At 39.5% G+C, this 20,520-nt stretch overlaps 1 protein-coding gene across 1 annotated transcript in view; it reads right to left on the reverse strand.

Annotated features, from left to right (window-relative positions):
- Positions 1-20,520, reverse strand: part of BCL2 (BCL2 apoptosis regulator) — a 165,222-nt gene that overhangs the window by 89,413 nt on the left and 55,289 nt on the right. The window lies entirely within an intron of this gene.

A 20,520-nucleotide genomic window follows, 5' to 3' on the forward strand; every position in this document is an offset into this window, starting at 1 on the left:
TCAATAACAAAACCACAACCCCCAAACCCCAGTACATTTTGAAATTTCAAAAACATACTGCTAAATTATTAATATGAAATCAAAATGAAAGTAACAAAACATTTAGAACTGAACAATAATTAAAACCCTAGATTTCAGCAGAAGAAATGTTTAGCATTAAATGCAGTATCAGAAAACAAGAATAATTTAAAATTAAGCAGATAAAGAAAGAGCAGTAAAGTAAACACAGACAACAGAAGAAACTTTTTTCACAAATGGATAAAGATAAAGTAGTAGAAAGGCAATAATAAAGATAATGAATCAATAAAATAAAAACAAAGAAACAATATAGAAAGTAGGAACAAAATAAAGGTCAATTCTTTAAAAAGACTAATAAAATAGGTAGATATTCAACAAGAATGAGCAAGAGAAATGAAAGAAGGCACAAATAAACACTATTAGGCATGAAAAGAACCCATAACTATACATACAGTTAAGATCATATTTTTAAGTATGAGAATTCTATTCTCTACTTTAAAGTAACATATCTAAAAACAGATGAAATGGAAACTCTCCTAGAAAAAAAGTTACCAAAATTGACATACAAAAAAACAGAAAAAGAACAAAAGCTCCTGAATGTATTTTTATAAGTTCAGTCTAAAGCTAGATTTTAGAAATAGATTGACAGTACAAAAAAGGAAAGCAATAGGTCAACCTTAGTTAAAAATACAAATGCAAAAATCCTAAAAAACAATTAGCAAACATACCCAGCAGTGTAGTGTTTGAATAAATATATATTTCTTTTAAAATATATGTTTTTTGTATCATATATATAATGTATCATACATACCATGTATCACATATATCATATTTATCACATGATAAATATATGGTGTGCATGCATGCACGCACGTGTGTGTGTGTTTCTGATGATCCAGTAGGGTTTATCCCAGAAACTCAAGGAAGATTTAACATTAGAAAGTCTTAATGTAATTCACCACATCAACAGATTAAGAAGGAAAAACTATATAATCATCTTAATAGATACAGAAAAGCATTTAACAAAATCTAACACTCACAGTTTAAAAATACAATAAAATACCTAGCCAACCAAGAACAGAAGGAAGTTTTCACTAAGTAGTTTCTACTAAGAACCTACAATAAACTTTAGGAACATATTTCCATTAAAGTTAGGAACAAGACCAATACGCTTTTTCCACCACCCCTCCATTCATCATTGTGTGAGATATCTAGCTGATGCAATAAAACAAGAAAAAAGAGTAAGAGAAACAAGGATCAGAAACGAAGAAACAAAAGAAGCATTATTTGCAGATGATAAGATTGTCCACATAGAGAATCCATGAGAAACTACAAACAATTACAAGTAATGTGAGAGTTTGGCAAGAATGCTGGAGACAAGATTAATATACAAACAACCGTGGCATCCTTATCAGCAACAACCAATGAGAAAATGTAATTTTTTAAAGATCCTATTAGCAATAGCAATAAACTATGACAAACCTAGGAATAAATCTAAGGAAAGAGGTACAACAGTTATATGAAAACAAATTATAAAACTTCACTGAAAGTCATAAGACCTAAATAAACAGAGATATATATCATGCTCAGAGATGAGAAGATTTAATATCAACATCAATTCCTCCTAAGTTAATATACAACTTGAATGTAATTCATATTAAAATCTCAGAAAGGTTTTTCATGAACATTTTTAGCTTGTTTTAAAATTCATATAGAAGAATTAAGGTCAAAAATCAGCCAAGATAATATTGAAAAAGTATAAAATGGGGACTTGTCCTACTAGATATCAGGACATTTATTATAGCCTTATAATTAAGACACAATATGATTGGTGCAGATATAAATAACTAGACCAATGCAATAGAGAAAGTCTGTCCATGTACAGGAACTTGGGATGTGACAGAGACAGCATTATAAAACTGTGGGAAATGACTGAACTATTTAATAGATGGTTCTGGGGCAATTGGTTATTCACATGGAAAAATAAATAGATTTCTAACTCACACTATACCCAAGAGTGAATTCCAAGAGAATTACAGTTAACTTTAAAATATTTAGGAAAAAAAAAAAAAAAGGTACTATTTTTATCATCTTGGGCTAGGGAATGACACACTATCACAAACCATAAAGCTGAAGACAAGCAAAAAATGTTGATAAATTTGATTTTAAAACTTCTTATGTGACAAAAGACACCAAAAAACAAAGTTTAAAGGTAACAGACTGAGAGAGAGAAGATTAAAAAAAAAATAATAAAGTATCCAGGATGGATAGTGAACACATAATAATAATCTATAATGGAAAAAAAACTCCAAATAATCCACTACAAAAAATGAGCACAGTCTATAAAATGACAATACATAGAAAAAGAAACCCAAATGACCAACAATCATGAGAAAGACAAGCATAACCTCACCAGAAATCAGAGAAACATAAGTCAGTACCACAATGAGACACCTTTTCAATCTATCGGATTAGCAAAATGTAAAAGCCCGATAATGCCACGAGTTGGAGAAGATGCAGAGCAACAAGACCCCTCATACATTGTTGCTGCAAGTGTAAATTGAGAGCAATTTGGCCAAAAGTTGATGATGCTTGTACCCTAAGACCCTGCAAGTCCACGTCAGCATCTATACTTTTGAGAAGCCTAACATGCCCCCACGGAAAGATGTTCACAACAGCACTGTGTGTAAAACGAAAATGTGGACACAGCCTCAACTCCCATCAATTAGGGAATGGATATATTATGATATATTCATAGAAAGGAGTTGACATAGCAGGCAGTTAAGGAAACTAGCTCTACATAAATCAGTAAAGATAAATCTCAAAAACATAATTTTGAGTGATAAAGCAAGTTGCAGAAAGATGGATTACTGAGTGAGAACATTACCGTAGATGTCTCAAACTCACAAAATAATACTAGTTATTGTTTATGACACATAACCAGGGAGCCAAATGCAACAACATGTATGTAACAACACAACTTTGGAAGAGTGGTTACTTCTAGGAAAGCTCCAGGGGGAATGAGATGAGGGTGGGGTAGAAAAGAGGCTTTAACTGTAACATTTTCTGTAAAAAATCTTTTTAAAATGTGGCTAAATGTCAACATTTATTAAATCTGAGTTGTGGATGCCTATTGTTTCCTGTATTATTCTCTGTGATTTTTTTTTTGTATTTCAAATAGTTTGTAATTTTTTAAAGTTATGTTTTAAAAGGATGTGTGTATGTGATATTTATTTGCCCATTTCCCCCATCTTTCTATATAGGTATACGGTTGTGTTAGCAGTCTGGAGACCTGAAGAATGGTTCTAGTTCTAACACTGCTACACTATGTGACCCTGAGCAAATCACTGAATCTCTCTGGGCCTCAGTGAGCTCATCTGTAAAATGGGGATAGTTGTAGTGCTGATGTCTTAAAAAGCACTCTGGAATTAGATAGTTCTAGATTTGATCCCCAGCCTCACTACTTACCAGCTCTGAGACCTTAGTCAATTGTCTCTAAGAGGCATTATCCTCATCTATAAAATGGGAATAGAGATAGTATTTAGCTCACGAACTTGTTATAAGAATAAAACAAAATTAAAAATGAAGAACTCTTAGCACAACACCATCAACAAAATAAAATTACAAAACCAAGAGAAGACATTTGCTATGCATATAATACACAGGGGATTGGTATCAAGAATATATTACAGACTCCAATAAATCAATAGGGAAACAAACACACCAACAGAAAAACGGGCAAAGGATACCAGGAGATAATTCATAAAAGAGGGAACCTGACTTGGATAAGCAAATGACAAGATGCTCAACTTCACTGGTAATCAGGAAATCACAATCTAAACCCTAAACAACTATCAAATTGGCATAAGAAATTTTTAAAATATGACGATGACATGTATTGGAGAGAATATGCAGCAACAGGAATTCTCAAACCATGCTGGTGGGAAGGTGAATTGGTACCGTCACTTTGCAGAGCAATTTGGTGACATCCAGGAAGGTTGAAGATGTGCTAACTTCATCACTTTGCTACTGGGTGTATATATACCCAAAGGAACTTCTCCCGCATGTGTGGAAAGAATATGTTCATGGTATAGCACTGTCTGTGATGTTGAAAAGTTAGACAACTATAATACTCTTCAAAAGGACATTTTAAAAGTTAGAAACAACCTTCAAGTCCTGTCATTGATAGACTACTACACAGCACAGAACATGGATGAAGTAGAGACACGTGTTTTACAACAGATAAATCTTACAAATGTAATGTAGGATACAAACCCAATGATATTTAGATAAAGGTTAAAAACATTTTAAAACATACACATTGTCTATGGACACACACGTGTAAAAGATGCAATCATGCATGGTAATAATAAGCATCAAATTTAAACTGATGCTGTGAAGTTCAGGGAAGGGAGGAGGGTAATGAGGTGGGGAAGTGCTTTATTTCCCTTTTTTTTTTAAAAAAAAAGGTAGGTGGGAAAATCTGAAGCAAATATGGTGTAAAGAGATGACAAAACGATGACAGATACCCATGCATTTGCTATATTATTCTCTATATTTCCTGCTTGCTTGAAATAATTTAAAAACACCATGTTTTACAAATTTTAAAGATATCAATAGATATTATCATTTGTTCCTAGGAGCCCCTAAGGGAGGTAGGGCAAGTGTAACTATTATTACTTGACAAACGATGAAGGTGAGGGAGGAGGGGGCACGGTGGGCACACGGTTGATTCTCTGAGGGCTCAAGGCTCTCATCATCACATTGTGATGCTCCCTCCACTCATTCAGTAATTTATATAACACAGGGAAGTGGAACTTGATGCAACTTAGAGTGGGCGGGTGAAGGAGAAGACAACCTCTTCCCTTCCGGAACAAACCGTAGCCTGAGGAAGGGCAATGACATAACTTGATAAAAAGGGAAGAAGCTGGGCTGCCCGGGTCATTTGACAGCTTCTCAATGAATCTGTAATTCACTCGTGGAGAAGCTGACCATTCACTGTGCACCTGCTGAGGAGGAGGAAGGGGCCAGAGGAAGTGAGAAAGTGACCTCAGTTCCAGCATGACTTCGCCTTCAGAGCACACCATCCTATAAAGGGCAGGACTGGATGCTGCATGGGAGGCATGAGATCTGAGATCCAGTCCAGGATTGGTCCCTTACGCCCTCTGGCTTTTAGCTCTTATTTAAAACTGAGGAGATGGACCACTATCTCGAGGCCAGCGAAATTCCAGAATCTATCTCCCTTCTGTTTTTCTGGACTTTTTTCTTTTCTTTTAAAAGAGGAGCTTCCACATTTTAATATTTGCACATGGTTTTGAGGCTCAGTCCTGGACATGCCACAGCTACGTTCCTTCCCCCTGGTGACATACAAAAAACGCTAAGTAATAGTACATGGTATCTGGAAATCTGAATAAATGTTCCTCCTCCGCCCCACTCCCCAGCACCATTCCCACTCAGGGGGCCTACAGACTCTTAGGGACAGAGGTCAAAGCGACTGTAGCTTTAACTAAGCAGCAAGTAATACGCTCCATCCCACCCTCAGAGTAAAATATGCTGTGGGAAGGTGGGGTGGTCCCGATCAATAACTTATCCCCTGACGCAGCCCGACACGCACATTTTAGGCTGGAAATAAGAAATAATTTCCTGGCTGTAGCAACTGCCAAATAGGAGGGTGGGTAACTGAGGGAGGTTGCAGAGTCTCCTCTGGAGATCTTTAAAAACCCGATACAATTAACATATCTGAGAGGGTTTTTTGCAATCCTGACTAGAGACAGAGGTACTGGTGCCTGCCCTCCCAGGCACACAGTCCTGCCTCTTGCTTTCTCTTACTCTCCTCTGTATTATATCTGCCTCCTGTGTGTTTTCTTCCCCTTCGTGAAGCACACTTAGTGCAATCCTTAGGCTTGTTTTCCTTCGCTTCCTTGCCCCCTCACACCTTTCCTTGCTATGTTATGGAAAGCTGGTCAAGGGTCAGAGTTGCCCAACTACCCACACATAGTTTGGTGGTAGCATCAGATACCCAGGCAAAACAATCCCAGCCTCAACTCCAAAGCTGGCTGGAAACAGAGAAAACGAGCTGTTGCTAACAATCCATTGTAAATGAAACTAGGACCCCAGTAATTGATTTTAAATAGATTTTTAAAAGAATCCTTGGCTGCATTTCATCAAGAATACAGAGTTTCAAAAGCGTTCATTCCAGGGTTGGATTTTTTTTTCCCCTTTCTTCTGGCTTAAACCCCAAATGGCCAAGATCCGAGTCTGAATAAACAGTGTGGGTGGTGACTGTTCTGTGAGGCCCAGTAGAGGATGCAATCACTTTCTTATTCGGTTCAGCATTAAATCATGTGAAACTAGCCTGATTACTCCACAGAACTTTTACTCAGTAATGGAGGGCAACATAACACGTACCCTTTCTCTGCTTCTCAGGGAGGAAAAAAAAATTACTTCTCCTAACTGCGTATGTTTAATTATGGATAAAGTTCATTGACCTCACAGGCGGCTGTCAGATGATCTTGCGAAGGCCTGTGAAAGGCATCCCAGGAATGCAGTGATGTGGGCAGAAACCGAGTGGATTCATGCCACTGAATGCTTCACATGGGACGGAATCAGCAGCCGTCCAGAAAGACTCCAGTGAAAACAGAACTTTAGGATAATCAGTAATTTAATCTCACCTAAGCATTTCTAGGCCTTCAAAAGTGATCATTATAAATCAGAAACTAAGGAAAAATCCCATAGGAACGGGGCCCATGACGGTGGGATGAAGTAATTTTTGTTTGCTGGTTATTGCTGCAGCTGGCTGGAAATGTATGTATTTGCAATGTTCTTTCCCCATTTTAGAGGTAATGCTTTCTGACTTCCCTGCTACTGACATTAAAGGAAAATGATGAAGCAATCCCATTCATAAATACACGGTGGGGCTTGAAGGAGACAGCGGAGTCTCTGTTTATTTAGACAGTTCTGATAGAATACAGCACTCACATGTGTGTGCAGGGACTCATCTATTTGTCAGGAAATGCCCTCAAGTGTGTTCTCCATAGACAAGGGCTGGATTTTCCTCTTCAGGCTAAGGGAGGGGAAGGGGACAAGCAAAATGACCTGCCAGAACGTGTCTCTCTCTTCTCGTCTCTATCTGGGACTGTCTACTGGCACCCAGGCTATTGTGAAAGCGAGCTGTAGGGAAACCCTGGAAGACAGGCTGGTTTGAGCTTCTTGGTAACAGGAGGCCAGAGTCCCAGGGGATGCTGTGGGGTGGCAATCGGAGGCTAAATTCAGGGGCTCTCCTCCTGAGAGGGAGGAACTGTGAAATATTTGGGCTTGGTGATTCCTAAGACAGTAAAACTACCTATTGGGGTCCAATATCATTTTCTTTCAGTAGTTTTCTCACCAAACATACTCACTTTATCAGTCAAAATATTATGCTCTCCGTGGGTGAATGTCACAGAGTTGTATTCTGAAACAAAACTAAGCTGCATTCGCTCTGGTATCCTTATCATTATGAATACAGAGAACGGGTGGCCAGAATTGAGCTGACAATTTTGATACTCTGAGGGAAGTAGAATGGAAGGAGTCTCACTTGTTCCATTTTTTGTCTAATCTGAAATCCTTTACCAAAATCACACATTTACCACCTAGATTTTGAATGCACAGTGTCGGTCTGCATTCAATTCACGTTAATTCAATAGACATTTGGAAAACTCAAATAATGAAGTAGGTGCTACTGGTGATATAAAAATAAAAAAGGCCTGAACCCTGCCCTCAAAGCAGGTCACAAATGAAGAGGAAGACCTTATTCCCAACTGGAGGATTCGAGAAGGCTTCCTGCATGGAATCTTCGCAAGGTGAGGTGGCATTGGACCTGAACCTTTACCAAAAGCTCCGTTCACACTTGTATACTGTGGTCTTCTGGAGAGAACGAGATATAACTGTCACCGAGTCATGCTAATTCATGGCTGCGCTTCTACAAAATTTTACCCTGTTTTTCATCCATCTGATATTTGAGGGGTTTCCTGTTAAGATTCCTTCTTGGAGACCCAGACCATTTAATGTTACTTTGTTCAGTGAACAGTCAGTAAAAAAGAAAAGGAATTCCCTGTCTTCCCACCCTGAAGAAGGAAGCCTTCCTTCAAATCTTTAAAAATTTTATAGAAATATGATTATTCCCATAGCTACAGGGGAAATACGCTTCCAGATAAAGAAATCTTGATGCTAAGTAATATCTTAAATCATTTCCACCCTTTGGATACTACACTTTATAAAATTCCGTGAAGGAGATGACTTGTACTTCTCATGAAGTTCCCACTGGGAAATCACTGTGAGCCACAGTTACGACAGCGACACGCTTCTGCTCACCCCAATTCCTCCCCTTTGTCAAGGGCCTTCGCCACCTCTGAACTACACAGCAATTTAGATATTTCTTGTCTACGGTCTGTGTTGTAGTCCACCTTGTCAGGTGGCAATTTGAATACATGACTTGCCTCTGTTACATTATAAGTTCTTGGCCCTTAGGGACTGCGTTACTCATCTTGATATTCCCCAGAGCATCACTAAAAGGATGAATAAATGAATGAGCGAGTAAATAAATAACATGGAGCTATCTATGACAGGGGTTGGAAACTCTTCAGTAAAGACTAGATAGTAAATATTTTAAGGCATACGGTCTCTGTCACAACTACTCTGCTGTGATAAGAGGAAAACAACCACAGACAATCCATAAACAAATGGGCATGGCTGTGTTCCAAAACACTGTCTTTACAAAAAAAGTAGCAAGCCAGATCTGGCCCACAGGTCAGAGTTTCCTGACCCCTGGTCTATGGTGTTTATCTCTGCCATAAACCTCAGTATATTCTTTAAATTTTCATATGACACCTGTGCTTTTCAGTAATTAGATAAAGTGCAGAAAATGTAAACATTCATTCAAGAGTTATTTTGGAACTCCACATTAATGAATTCACTAAAAAAAAACACCCCAATAAACAGTAAAGCACACACAGAAATTGACTGCTACTCCAAGTGTATTTCATGGTCGCTTGTTTTGTATATTGTATGCCTGTAAAAGGAACAATTCTTATCCCTCCAAAAAAAGGGTAGTAGTTTTGCCATTTAGATCATTATTGTTGAATAAACTTGATATAAGATCTCAGAGTTACTGGGTGAAAAGTCTGGTGCTGGGGCATGGTGAACTTGACATTTTCCTGGAAAGGGGGAATAAAAGCCCCCCACCCCCATTCCTGCTCTCCACCAGATCATCTGGTCTCTGATTTTACCGCTAAAAATCCTTCCAAAGGTTATTAATGCAGAGGATACTCCTTTTTCTTAATGACCCTCTGGAAAACATCCAGCTACAAAGAGCAAACAGAATCTCAAAAGCCCAGCAAACACACAGAGAAGTAAAGGGTAGCTACAAGAATTTGATGAAAACAAGATGTCCTAGCCTGTCACTCTGGCCTGATTTGAGAGTGCCCCGCCCATCATGACTCTTCGCCTCACTATCAGGCCACCTTTTGTGCAAAATACAATGTTAAAAAAAGGAGTTGGATTTGAATTGTGGTGGAAACTCAAAGGATGAAAAGTCGTAAGGTCAACTGCTTGGTTTGGAAAAATTCAACTCGTCTTTTTCGAGGTATGAGGAAACACACAGCAAGCAACATACAAATGAGCATCCAAGCTGACATTTTTTGAGATGGGCTACTCTCAGGTGGGGATCTTCAAACTGTATCAGTCATCCCCAGGGTGTCATGAAAGAGTTCTAGAAATTTCTTTTAAGAAAGAAAAAATGAAGTTTGAGCCTTTCCATTATGCAAAGCTTCTCCTCAACACCCGAACCAGGTTCCAAAAATGAGGATGCTGTGCCTTAAGAAAATGCGAAAGCACTGATTTGCAAATGGAAGGTACCATTGCGGGGGTCAAAAGACCTGAGTTCAAATCTACCAGTCAACCTACGTGACTTGAGGCAGATTAACTGACTTGAATGTAACTTGTCCTAATTTTCAACACAGGGCTAGGATATACACATTACTGAGGAGAAATCTGGAGAACAGAGGACACACTGTATATGGCCCAATTTATTTCAACAAATGTCGACAGCCTATTATGTGCCTGCGTTGGAGAGTGGAAAGTGAATATGGCACAGATTCTGAGCACGAAGAGCAGGTGATCATCACTTACTGCTTTTTTTGCGACACTCTAGTGCCCAACCATCCTTAGTTCCTCCCTTCTGTTTACTGAATTTCCTACCCTTCTAGTCTTGCCACATCCCTTATTACCAGTCACTCCTCATTGCAACATCCCCTCCTCCTCCCTGCCATAGCACACGGAAGCCATGCTCCTCCTCATTCAGAACAGAGCTCCAGCAAACAGCATCGTGTACATGAAGTCATATTATTCACACAAACTTAATTCATATTTGATAAAATTTCAAATTTCTTAAAACATATATGGCAGTGGCACATAGGAATCTTATGGCAATCTTGGTTTGGGGTCAGATGTATAAAAATAAAGACAAGAGTTAAAAAGAGGGATCATGTGGCGTAGACAATGAGAGGGAAGTATAAAACAAGGGAGTACTGTGAAATTTCCAAAAAGGCTGTTTAGAATAATTTAGGCCAACTTCCTCCATCTCAGTTAGGGCAGTCTTCAGGTAACATGGATTGGGTCGTTTACGTTCTTTGAGGGAAAAAAATGACTGAACGTGAAGTGTAAATGTGTCAACAACCCACTGTGAAGACTGTGAGGAGGAGGAAGGATGATGTCCAAGACTGAAGACTAGAACGCTTTACTCAGAATCCTCTTTTGCTTCCATTCAGACAAATCGAGAACTAGCATATCTACGGAGAACACTTGATCTCTATTTCCTTTAAATTAGCCTCTTGGGCTGTGCCTACAGGAGGCAAACAAATGACTCAAGAGAAAAAATAATGCATAAGTCAAGGGATTGATTTGACAAATTTTAAGTTCAATCTAACATGAAGAGAGATGCTCTTAATCTCTTCTGAGGCTTCATGAGAACATTATATGCTCCTTTCTTCCAGTTTCCAGCTTCTGTAACACCAAAAACTTCTACTTGAGATATGAAATCTTTGAAGAGCCCATCTCGGGATATCCAGAGGTCTTATTTAAAATGCAAAGTAAACAGGCTCCTCTATTTAGTGTGTCTAGAACAATACAGGTAAAATGTCTTTTTAAACCAATCATTCTAAAGTTATCTTCTAAGGAATGCTACTCCAACACCAAGAAACAGGACCACGTGAGTTTATTTCATCAGTCCCTGGCAGCATTCTGGACAAAGCAAACAGAAAATCTCGAGGAAAAAAAAAGAAACTTTCAGAGCCTGCTTTGGGCCCCCTCGCATTCCTTTTTTAAGCATCACAAGACTGGTCCTAGGCCACAGATGCAGCTTTTGGATGTTAGATGCAGCAGGCAGATGTTTTCCCTTAAATCCGTTGTCTCTCTCTCAATCTGTTTATAGCTCTTTCCCTTTCTCCCTCCACCTCAAGTTCTTACTGCTAACTGCACGTCCTACAGGTTTCCTCCCTCCACACACAAAGGGGCATTTTTCTACAATTTGTTCTCTTTTCTATAAGGAATGCACCCACTCATCAGGTAACCTGTTAACCCATTACTGGTGTGTTTGCTTCCTCGGTCATCTTCAAGAAATACTGCAATAAAAGCCCCATATAGATTCAAGTCCCCAAAGTTATGTGGCATCAGAAAGGGATTTCTTCTTTTCAGCAGCAAACTACTGAGGTCACATGACTGGTATCAGCCTCTTAAATCCACTGGGTATCAACTGATGGGCTCCCATGATGTGGTCAGCCCTATTTATTCAAACATATGGCTTTTGTTCTGGGCTTGTAGATGCTCTTCATACAAGTCAGACCAAGGATCTCCATTTGTAAGTCAATTATGCAAATTCCATGGCAGCCAAACCAAGCAATAGATTTCAGGGACTTATCCAACCTCAGTACAGATTCATCCTGAATATGATCCAGACAAGAAGGAGGATAGCATCTGCTGCTATTTCTCATACACAAAAGTGCCAAGAGACAAGAGAGTTTCTTGGTGGTGATGGAATAGTTCTGTATCCTGATGGTAGTGGTGGTTACAGGAATCTAGAAACGGGTAAAATACACACATGCACACACACACAAATGAGTGCTTGTAAAAACTGATGAAACCTGAGTCAGGTCTGGAGATAATGCTAACATCAATTTCCTGGTGTTGATAATGTATATACCATATACATTATACTATACGCGATAGTTATGCAAGATGTTACTATTGGGGGAAGCCAGATGAAGGGTACATGGGACCTCTCTGTACTATTTTTACAACTTCCTATGAGTCTATATTTATTGCAAAATAAAAATTTAAGAAGTGCCATGAGAAAGTCAGTGCGTGTCCGGCAGCAGCTTGCCCAACTTAGCCTAACTGTATTTGAAGCTTTATGTTGCTGCTTTTTCTACTTACAGTATTGTCAAGTATTTCCTACGACCTTTCTCTACGAAATGAAGTAAACTTATCTTCTGATCTGTACAATGTAGCCTCTCTGAGTAGGAGAGCTGCAGAGAGGGGTGGGAAGGGATAACGAGGTTTCTGAAAGGTTCATACTGGACTCACCAGTGTTCTGCGTTACAGGACAGCATCTTTCTGTTGTTTCGTGGGTGTTCCCAATGACGCAGAGGTTTAAAGAGTGATCAGGTCGTAGCCCCAAGTGGCAAACATATCCATGAGGTCATTAGAAGAGGAACAGGAAGGAGAGAGGAGTCTAACTCAGGCCAAGGTTTTATTCTTTCTTCTGTCTCCAAAAGTTTCCCCAGGACTTCTCATGGCTTCTCTTCAGCCTACCGGTCTGGGGCCAAAGCACCATCTTCTGTGACATTCTGATCTAAACTCATCTGCTCCTCTCCAGTTATTCGACATTATCCTTTTTGTGGTCTACCACCACCTTACTTTTTGGTTTCCTCATTTATCACCTATATGTCGGCATTCACATATGAGCTCCATGAACAGCTTGATCCTTCTGCTCACCACTGTATCCCCATCACTGAGCACGGTGCAGTGAGTATTTGTTGACCGAATGACTGAAGAAATGAATGAAACAGCTCCAAAGCAATGGCCTATTATTAGACTAAGGCAATTCTCAAACACACAGATCATTATTAAATGACACAGAGCCTTTATTAACAATCATTCAGGCTGGTTTCTGTATGCCAAGGTTACATACAGAACCTTCTGTCATGTAACCTTGACATGACAGAAATTTGAGTGGCGTCTTTGACATGAGCAGCTGAGTTCAAGAGTTATGGGGCTCCCAAAGAAAAGATATGATTCCTGGTGAATTTTCTTTCTGAGGTAGAAAGAGATCAATAGTAGGTTACTAGATAGACGGGGATATAGGAACAAATGTGTATCTAAATACCCATTTTCTCATCTCCAAAGATGTGATGGGATCTTGATACTTCCTTTACCCTTGTAAGTCGGGCTGCAATGAATGAGGAGTCCTCTACCAGAACCAGAGGCAGAAGAGCAGCACGTGAGCTCAGGTAGGCAGAGAGAAGGGAGACGCTGCGAGTGTCCTGAATGATGTCATCGCCTACCGTGTGTGGACTCACAAGGGTTGTGGGAGGTCAGGAGTGAGGGCTGCCCTGTCACCAAGTCACCCGTCTAGAACCGTCTTCCCCTGGAACACGTCACATCACTGTTCAAAATAGGAGAGGCTCCGGACAACCCTCCATGCCCAAGGTGTCAGAAGAAAACTCTTAGCAGGTTGTGTTTTTAGATGTGGTGACATGTTTCAAATAAACGACTAACCCTACACGTATCTGCTTTAGTGAGAAAAAAAAAAACTTCCCCAAAAGACCCCTTAAAATGGTGGGAACAAGAAACAGGGAGGCAATGACCCCTTAACTTGGAAAGGACCCTTGGAGCCAAGCAGCCTGGGCCTTCAGTGCGCTGACTGACTCCCCTTCATTTCACGCTTCTCTTAAAAGAAAACAGGCCGGACTGCTTCAGTAAATAACAAAAGGTCAGAGAAATGCTACTCACAACATGAGCAAAATAACGGCACAACCTGCCAAAATGTTTCCTCAGGCTGAACAGGCAGAAAACTCAAGTGGCGAAACAGTCTACAGATCTGACTAGGGGGAAGAAAAAGTTCGTGGCAGTAAAATCTGCCATGAGGCCTCTAGCTCATATTTCATCAATATGAAATAAAGATATAGATTATACCATCAGGTTCAACCAGTACTTAAACACCATGTCCTGCATAAAGAAGTAGGCTGTCTACGTGTGTAGTGTGTTTTTTCAGGCTCCTCTCCTTAGCTTATATTTTGACTTTAGAGCTGAGTGTCAAAATGGCAGTGAAACCACAGTACAGTTGTCCCTCCATATCCGCAGGTTGGGTTCCAGGAACACCCGTGGACACCAAAATCCGTGGATGCTCAAGTCCCTCATATAAAATCGCGTAGTACAGTGAATACAGTCGGCCCTCTGTATCCGCGGGTTCGCATCTGCGGATACAGAGCGCCAACTGTACTCAAAAGCAAATCTCAGAGTCAATTTTGTAAAATCACCTCCTAAATCAAACTTCCTTGGTTTGATTCCAACCACCTGAGTTTGGGCACCGCACATTCATTTTATCTTCAGAATTTCTCTGAGCTGAACAGGATGCAAATGCCATTATAAGAGCTTTAGAGAGAGAGAGAGAAAAACACATTCAAGGCAGAAACCAAGACTCTTCACTCTCAGGATACTGCCTCAACTGATTCTGCATTAATAATCTGCTGGGATACTGTCTTCCCAGGGCACCCCTGCTCTTAGCCTTATAGATATACCAAACTTGAAGCCATGTCACCAGACTTGTTGCAAAGACTGGATCTCATTCATCTCTGGCTTCCGCCAGACCCTGTAAGTGTCAACACCTAGCATATTCAGTGGGTTGAATCAATGGTATCCATGTTCTACTACATACTTGGTTTAAAACCATAGAGCAGGATTTTGCAAAATACCTCCCACGAAATACTAGTCCTGCAAGATGCTACTTGGGTGCAAAATAATTCTGATTCCATGATGCAATATATTTTGGAAATGCTTCATCCTATTACTACATTCCCCCAATTCGGAATCATAATGCATATGAGCATATTAAAGATTCTAAGAAAGCCTGCAGAAAAAAAACCTGTTTAAGTCAGCATTTCCCAAATGATTTTCAGAAACTTTTTCTAAATTAATACCTATTACAATCCTGAGGAACTGGTGTTTTGCAGAGGACACAGTAAGGATCGCTACCCTAGAGTAATCTCTGATTCATGTCTAATCGTATCTCATCTGTCGTTAAGTCCAATTGATTCTTCCTTCACGATATATGATTGTGGTGGCTACTGCCCATTTAACACCCTGTTACTTTCCTATTCTTTAACCTATTGCTTCATAATATCATAGACTCACAGAAGGTCAGATCTGGAAGTGCTCTAAGAAATAACCGTCAAGTAAAGGTCAACCTCTGAATTTAACAGACTTGTTAACCAAGGCCCCCGAAGTGAAGGGACTGGCCTAAATTGTCACAATACAGTACGTCTAGCTCCCTAAAGGCAGGGGCGGTTTCAAGCACCTATGCTCTGCTTCCCCATCCACAGCGTGGACAGGGATTACAACAGTAGGCCCTGGCTGGGGAGGAGAGGCAAGGGACGAGACGGGAATCCACCAGAGCACCCCCTGAACGCCACACACTCATACCTACATCCTCCCACTTAACTCAAACGACTCTGCTGGTCGGTATTTGAAAGACAAGGAAGCTCAAGGCCACACAGTGAGCAAGTAGCTGTGCCAGGATTTGAGCCAAGAACAGTTTGACTCCAAACACATACTCCTGCAGGGTATTACACTCCCTCAGCAAAGAGGCCCTTGATAGTTGCAGGCTGAATTACACATTAAACCAGGAATTTGCATATCTGAAATTAGGGGCAGAGACTATTGCCACTGCTGTAAGGAAGAACACAAAGTGAGCCTTTGTTTTCCACCAAAAATTCTATCACTTGTGAATGTGAAGAAGATAAGGGATTTTTTAATTCACTATTAATGAAATTAAAATTTTTAATTAATGAAAATTGAATCAAGTTAATCAAGCACTGAGAACTGAATTCAGTTATTAGTGAATATCACAAATAATATATTTGCAAAGTTTTGCATGACCATTTAATGTTAGAATTTATTGGTTTCTCCTGTCAAGTGTTGATTCACTTCAGTTATGTTTTGTGAAATCTCTGATGGGCACAAGTCCAGTGAGTATGATGATGATGGTGGCGTGGTGGTAGTAGATTTTAATCTTATATACAAAAACATATACTATTCAAAACTGCTATAGTCCTAACAGCGAAAGGAAATTTTCTTCAGATATAATCAATTGATCAACTACAAGAGTGTTCTTTTTCATATTCATCTCTCAGTAATCCGAATTTAAAAATTCAAACTTCTTTAGTTGCACTTTTGAGGTATTCTGAACACTAGTAAGTGATTTTTTTTCTACTTACTAATGGAATGACTATCTTTTCGAGAATTTCTGAAGCAACATGTGATCCGTGAGTCCAAGTAAAATATTAAAAATAACAACAACAATAAACCAACAGGAAATAATAATAGTCACAAATCCGTGAGTAATCAAATAAAAAAAATACTGGCCTGGGAGGATTTATATTGCTCTTTACAATAATTAATGTGCAACCTAGCTTACAGATACCATGGAGTTTCAATATTGGTAGAAGGAGAAAATTTTAATTTTAGTATTTAGAAATCAACCACGACTGTGTAACTTTAAGAAAAAGAATGACTAAGAAGGGTATTTTATATTTGAATGTCAAGACAAAGTTTTTAGTCAATGTTAGGTAGTGAATTTTAGCATCTGGAAATTAAAAACAAAAACAAATTACAAAGGTGAATTTACATCTCCACCAACCTTTTAGTCCTCAAATATGAGTAATGATAATTTTCCTACTGCCTCAAAAAAGACATCGGTGAGATCTTCCTTCACTAAGATTATTAGATATAACGAAGAAGGAAAACTTTACAAGGAAACAGAACTTGTTAAAATCTTGATCAACCGTGTCATGGTTTATCAACAGAAAATTTACTTTCAAGTGAATTGACAACACCCTGCTTGACTTGATCACTTGCTTCATTAACATTCCAAACTCCCTTTATTTATTCACTTTCTGTACATGTCCTCGTCTTAGTGGGAGAGCTCCTATAAAAAATAGTGTTTTACTTCCTCCCACATCCAAGTGAATTGGATAGGGTCAGTTTGGCATAGAGAAATCTGCATGGAGAAATCTATCAGATCTAGGTCTAGAACAGACTAGGTAGCAGGCAGAAATTAAGAAGAAAACAGAATAGGCAAAATGAATAGCTTCCTAGCATCTGCTATTTCAGATCTGATTTTTTTTTAAGTGAACGCACAGACAACAGATACCAACTCTATAAACAAAAACATATTTGAATGGTAAATAGAATTATCCCTGGGATGAACACAGTTTGGATTTGTTCCTCGTTTCCCTTGTTGTGAAAAATAATAATAGCTGCCACTTACATAGTGTTTAGTGCTTGCCAGGCACTGTTCTAAGGTCCGGACTCCTATTAACTCACAACAACACTATAAGGAAGGTACTATTACAATTGGCACTTTGCAGATGAGGAAAAGGAAGCATCGAGAACTGGGTGGAAAAGAGCAGAGCTGGGGTTTGAATCCAGACAGGCTGGCTCGGGTCCACGCTGCTAAGACCTGACAGCGTACTGACCAGTTATGAAGGTGGCTGGCTTTGCTATTCTGACATGCTTGGATAAGAAGCATAGTCAAAGTAGTTAATAATCATTTCCCATAAATATATATTTCAATATTCAGGAAAGGGTTAAAATATTCTGTCATCCTCCCACCATATCGCATAAGTAGGGCAGCCTAATCACTGGGGAACCTCACAAAGGATGTTCCTGGGTGCTATTTCAAAACATCAGAGACCAGCGCAAACCTCTCCCTAAGAACATCAGCCATTTACAGTATAAATTTGGGGAGAAAACGATTTGAGGTGGACATTAGGGACCTCTATTCTGACAATTTGATTATTTCTTTTACATTCTGGATATGAATAACTGAATAATTTAATTGCTAGAGCTAAAGACTTGTCTGTTTTTAGGAAAATGAGATTTTTATTTGGGATTCCCCAGTATATTAGAAAGATGACTCTTAGTATAATTGTGGGCAAGAAGGAAATAATATACATATTTGTGGCTATGAGCAGCTAACCAGGAAAAAAAAAAAAGGAAAGAAAGAAACTGTCTGGACTTGCACAGTTCCAAAATCTGCTGACTGTTTTCTTTTTTTTTCCACCCTGCTAAGCATTTCTTTCTTATCGAGGAGGATTCATTTCCCACCTGTGTCTTTTACGTTCTTGAAATATATATAAAGTTAGTGTTTATTTTCCACCCACTGAAAGCTTGTGTAAGTTATTCTTTCGTTGGGCTTTCCTTTTAGGAGTCACAATTTGTTTGGCAAGCTGCGGTGTGAGAGAAAGCTTCCTTTTATGTACAGCAAACTCCCGACTATTTAGAATGTTTGCTTGGGAGATAAAGGAATGCCTGGTGGTTTTTCTGCTTTATAACAATTACCATGTACAACATGACCGGACAAAAACTAAAATGCGCTCAAACTGAATTCCATCTTCCTTTGACGAATACTCCTCATAATTAGGATCATGGTTATCGATGCTTGTTTTTTCATAGTTCAACGTTATTTGAAACTTCCCAATGTTTGTATTATAAGTCAATACATATATTCCAAATATGGGTTATGGAAAAGCTGCAATACGTAGTAGTCCAAACCTTTGAGTTGTCCTGTCCTCATTCTTCACACTGAGGATTAGATTTCAACTCAAATGAAGATCGCATCCTCAGGTGGATCGCCACAAGGCTCCCTGATAGCACACGGGTTGCGTGTTCCCCGGATCTCAACAAAAACCATTGGATGGGAACAAAAAGACAGTGAGGCATGAGGTCTTCCAAAGGTCACATGGAACATGGGCAGAGATGAAAGGCAGAAAGAAGAATGCAAAGCTACACAGGCGGGCAATGCCTGTACCTGGATCTGGTCCTCGGGTTGGGGACCCCACTGTTGAGTGCATAGACCCTAAAGAGCATGTGGTTACAAGTCTGAGTCCTCTTAAGGGCATTTAGAAAAATCAACATACATACAATGGGAAGGTCTGGTCTGATCCCCTGCCTTCAGGCAATTAACATCATTTTGCCATTTTACTGATGGTACAGCTGAGGTCCAAAAGAGCTAAGTGACCCAAAGTTAGAGCAGTGTAAGGCCAGCACTGGTCACCTTTCCCAACTCCATAAATTACAGCTGGATCTTTTCTGTAGTGTGGTACTGGTCACCAGTGAAACGGGATGGCAGCGTGGACAGCTCGATCTACGTCATTACATCTAATAAACAGAGCAAACTCAGTGATGTTGCAGGTTCAGAGCCCCCTTCCTCCTCTATGGACTGAGCCCGAGGAGCACAACAGCCATCTATCTCTACCTCCATTTCTCAGAGCACCGAAACCTCGAGGGACATGACTCCCTGTGCTTCTAACTGAAAAGCCACATTGGATTCATTCAATCATTCAGTTCTTCAAAAACCAAAATGGTCTAGTGTGAATGCTGAAAGTCCGGAATACAGACTCAGGGAGATGCCAGTTACCAGCCAGGATAGGTGACATGGTTTTCAGAGACTGGACTACCTTTTCTCACGTTGCAACTGACTTGCTGAGTAAACCTGGGCTACTTGCTTCTTAACCTTGGTCTACCTTGGATTTCCCCTGTGTAAAAATGTGGGAAGACGTCTAACTACCTCTCAGGGATGCTGTGAAGATCACCTAATTAATGCGTTAAACTGCATGGTCCTGGGATAGGGCAAGGAGCTGTATGTTCCCATCATTACAATCGGCTGCGGGTGGTTACAGGCACACACACCAACATTTCTTACCAAAAAAAAAAAAAAAGCAAGGAATTCATTCTATTCTTATTTGGAGGGATTTCACAAAATGTCATATTAAAAATATAACATTCTGAAAACTAAATCCAATTGAACGTGGCAATGGAAGGTACTAAAACTCAGTAATGGTGATATCCCAATCTACAAGTAATTCAAGGAGAGAAAGAACTTAACCAGATGATTAATTAATCAAATATATTTGATGGAACAAATATAGTCAGTAATCTCATTCTGTTTTAGATTTAGTTGAGTTTGAGAATACTATAAAAACGCCGTCATCGTGCATCTGGTGAATGCTTAAGTTTGTTAATTACCTCAGTTACAAAATGACCCTGGTAGAATATATATGGGTAGATACTGTTTTGTGCCCACTTTACAGAAAAAGCAACTAAGAGAGAGTTAAGGGGTGATTTATTGAAGGGTTACATATATAAAGGTGATGCATCTTAAATTCCTCTCACCCGTTTCCTCTCATGCCC

The sequence above is a fragment of the Diceros bicornis genome, chromosome 16 (assembly GCF_020826845.1).
Source record: "Diceros bicornis minor isolate mBicDic1 chromosome 16, mDicBic1.mat.cur, whole genome shotgun sequence".
NCBI lineage: Eukaryota > Metazoa > Chordata > Mammalia > Perissodactyla > Rhinocerotidae > Diceros > Diceros bicornis.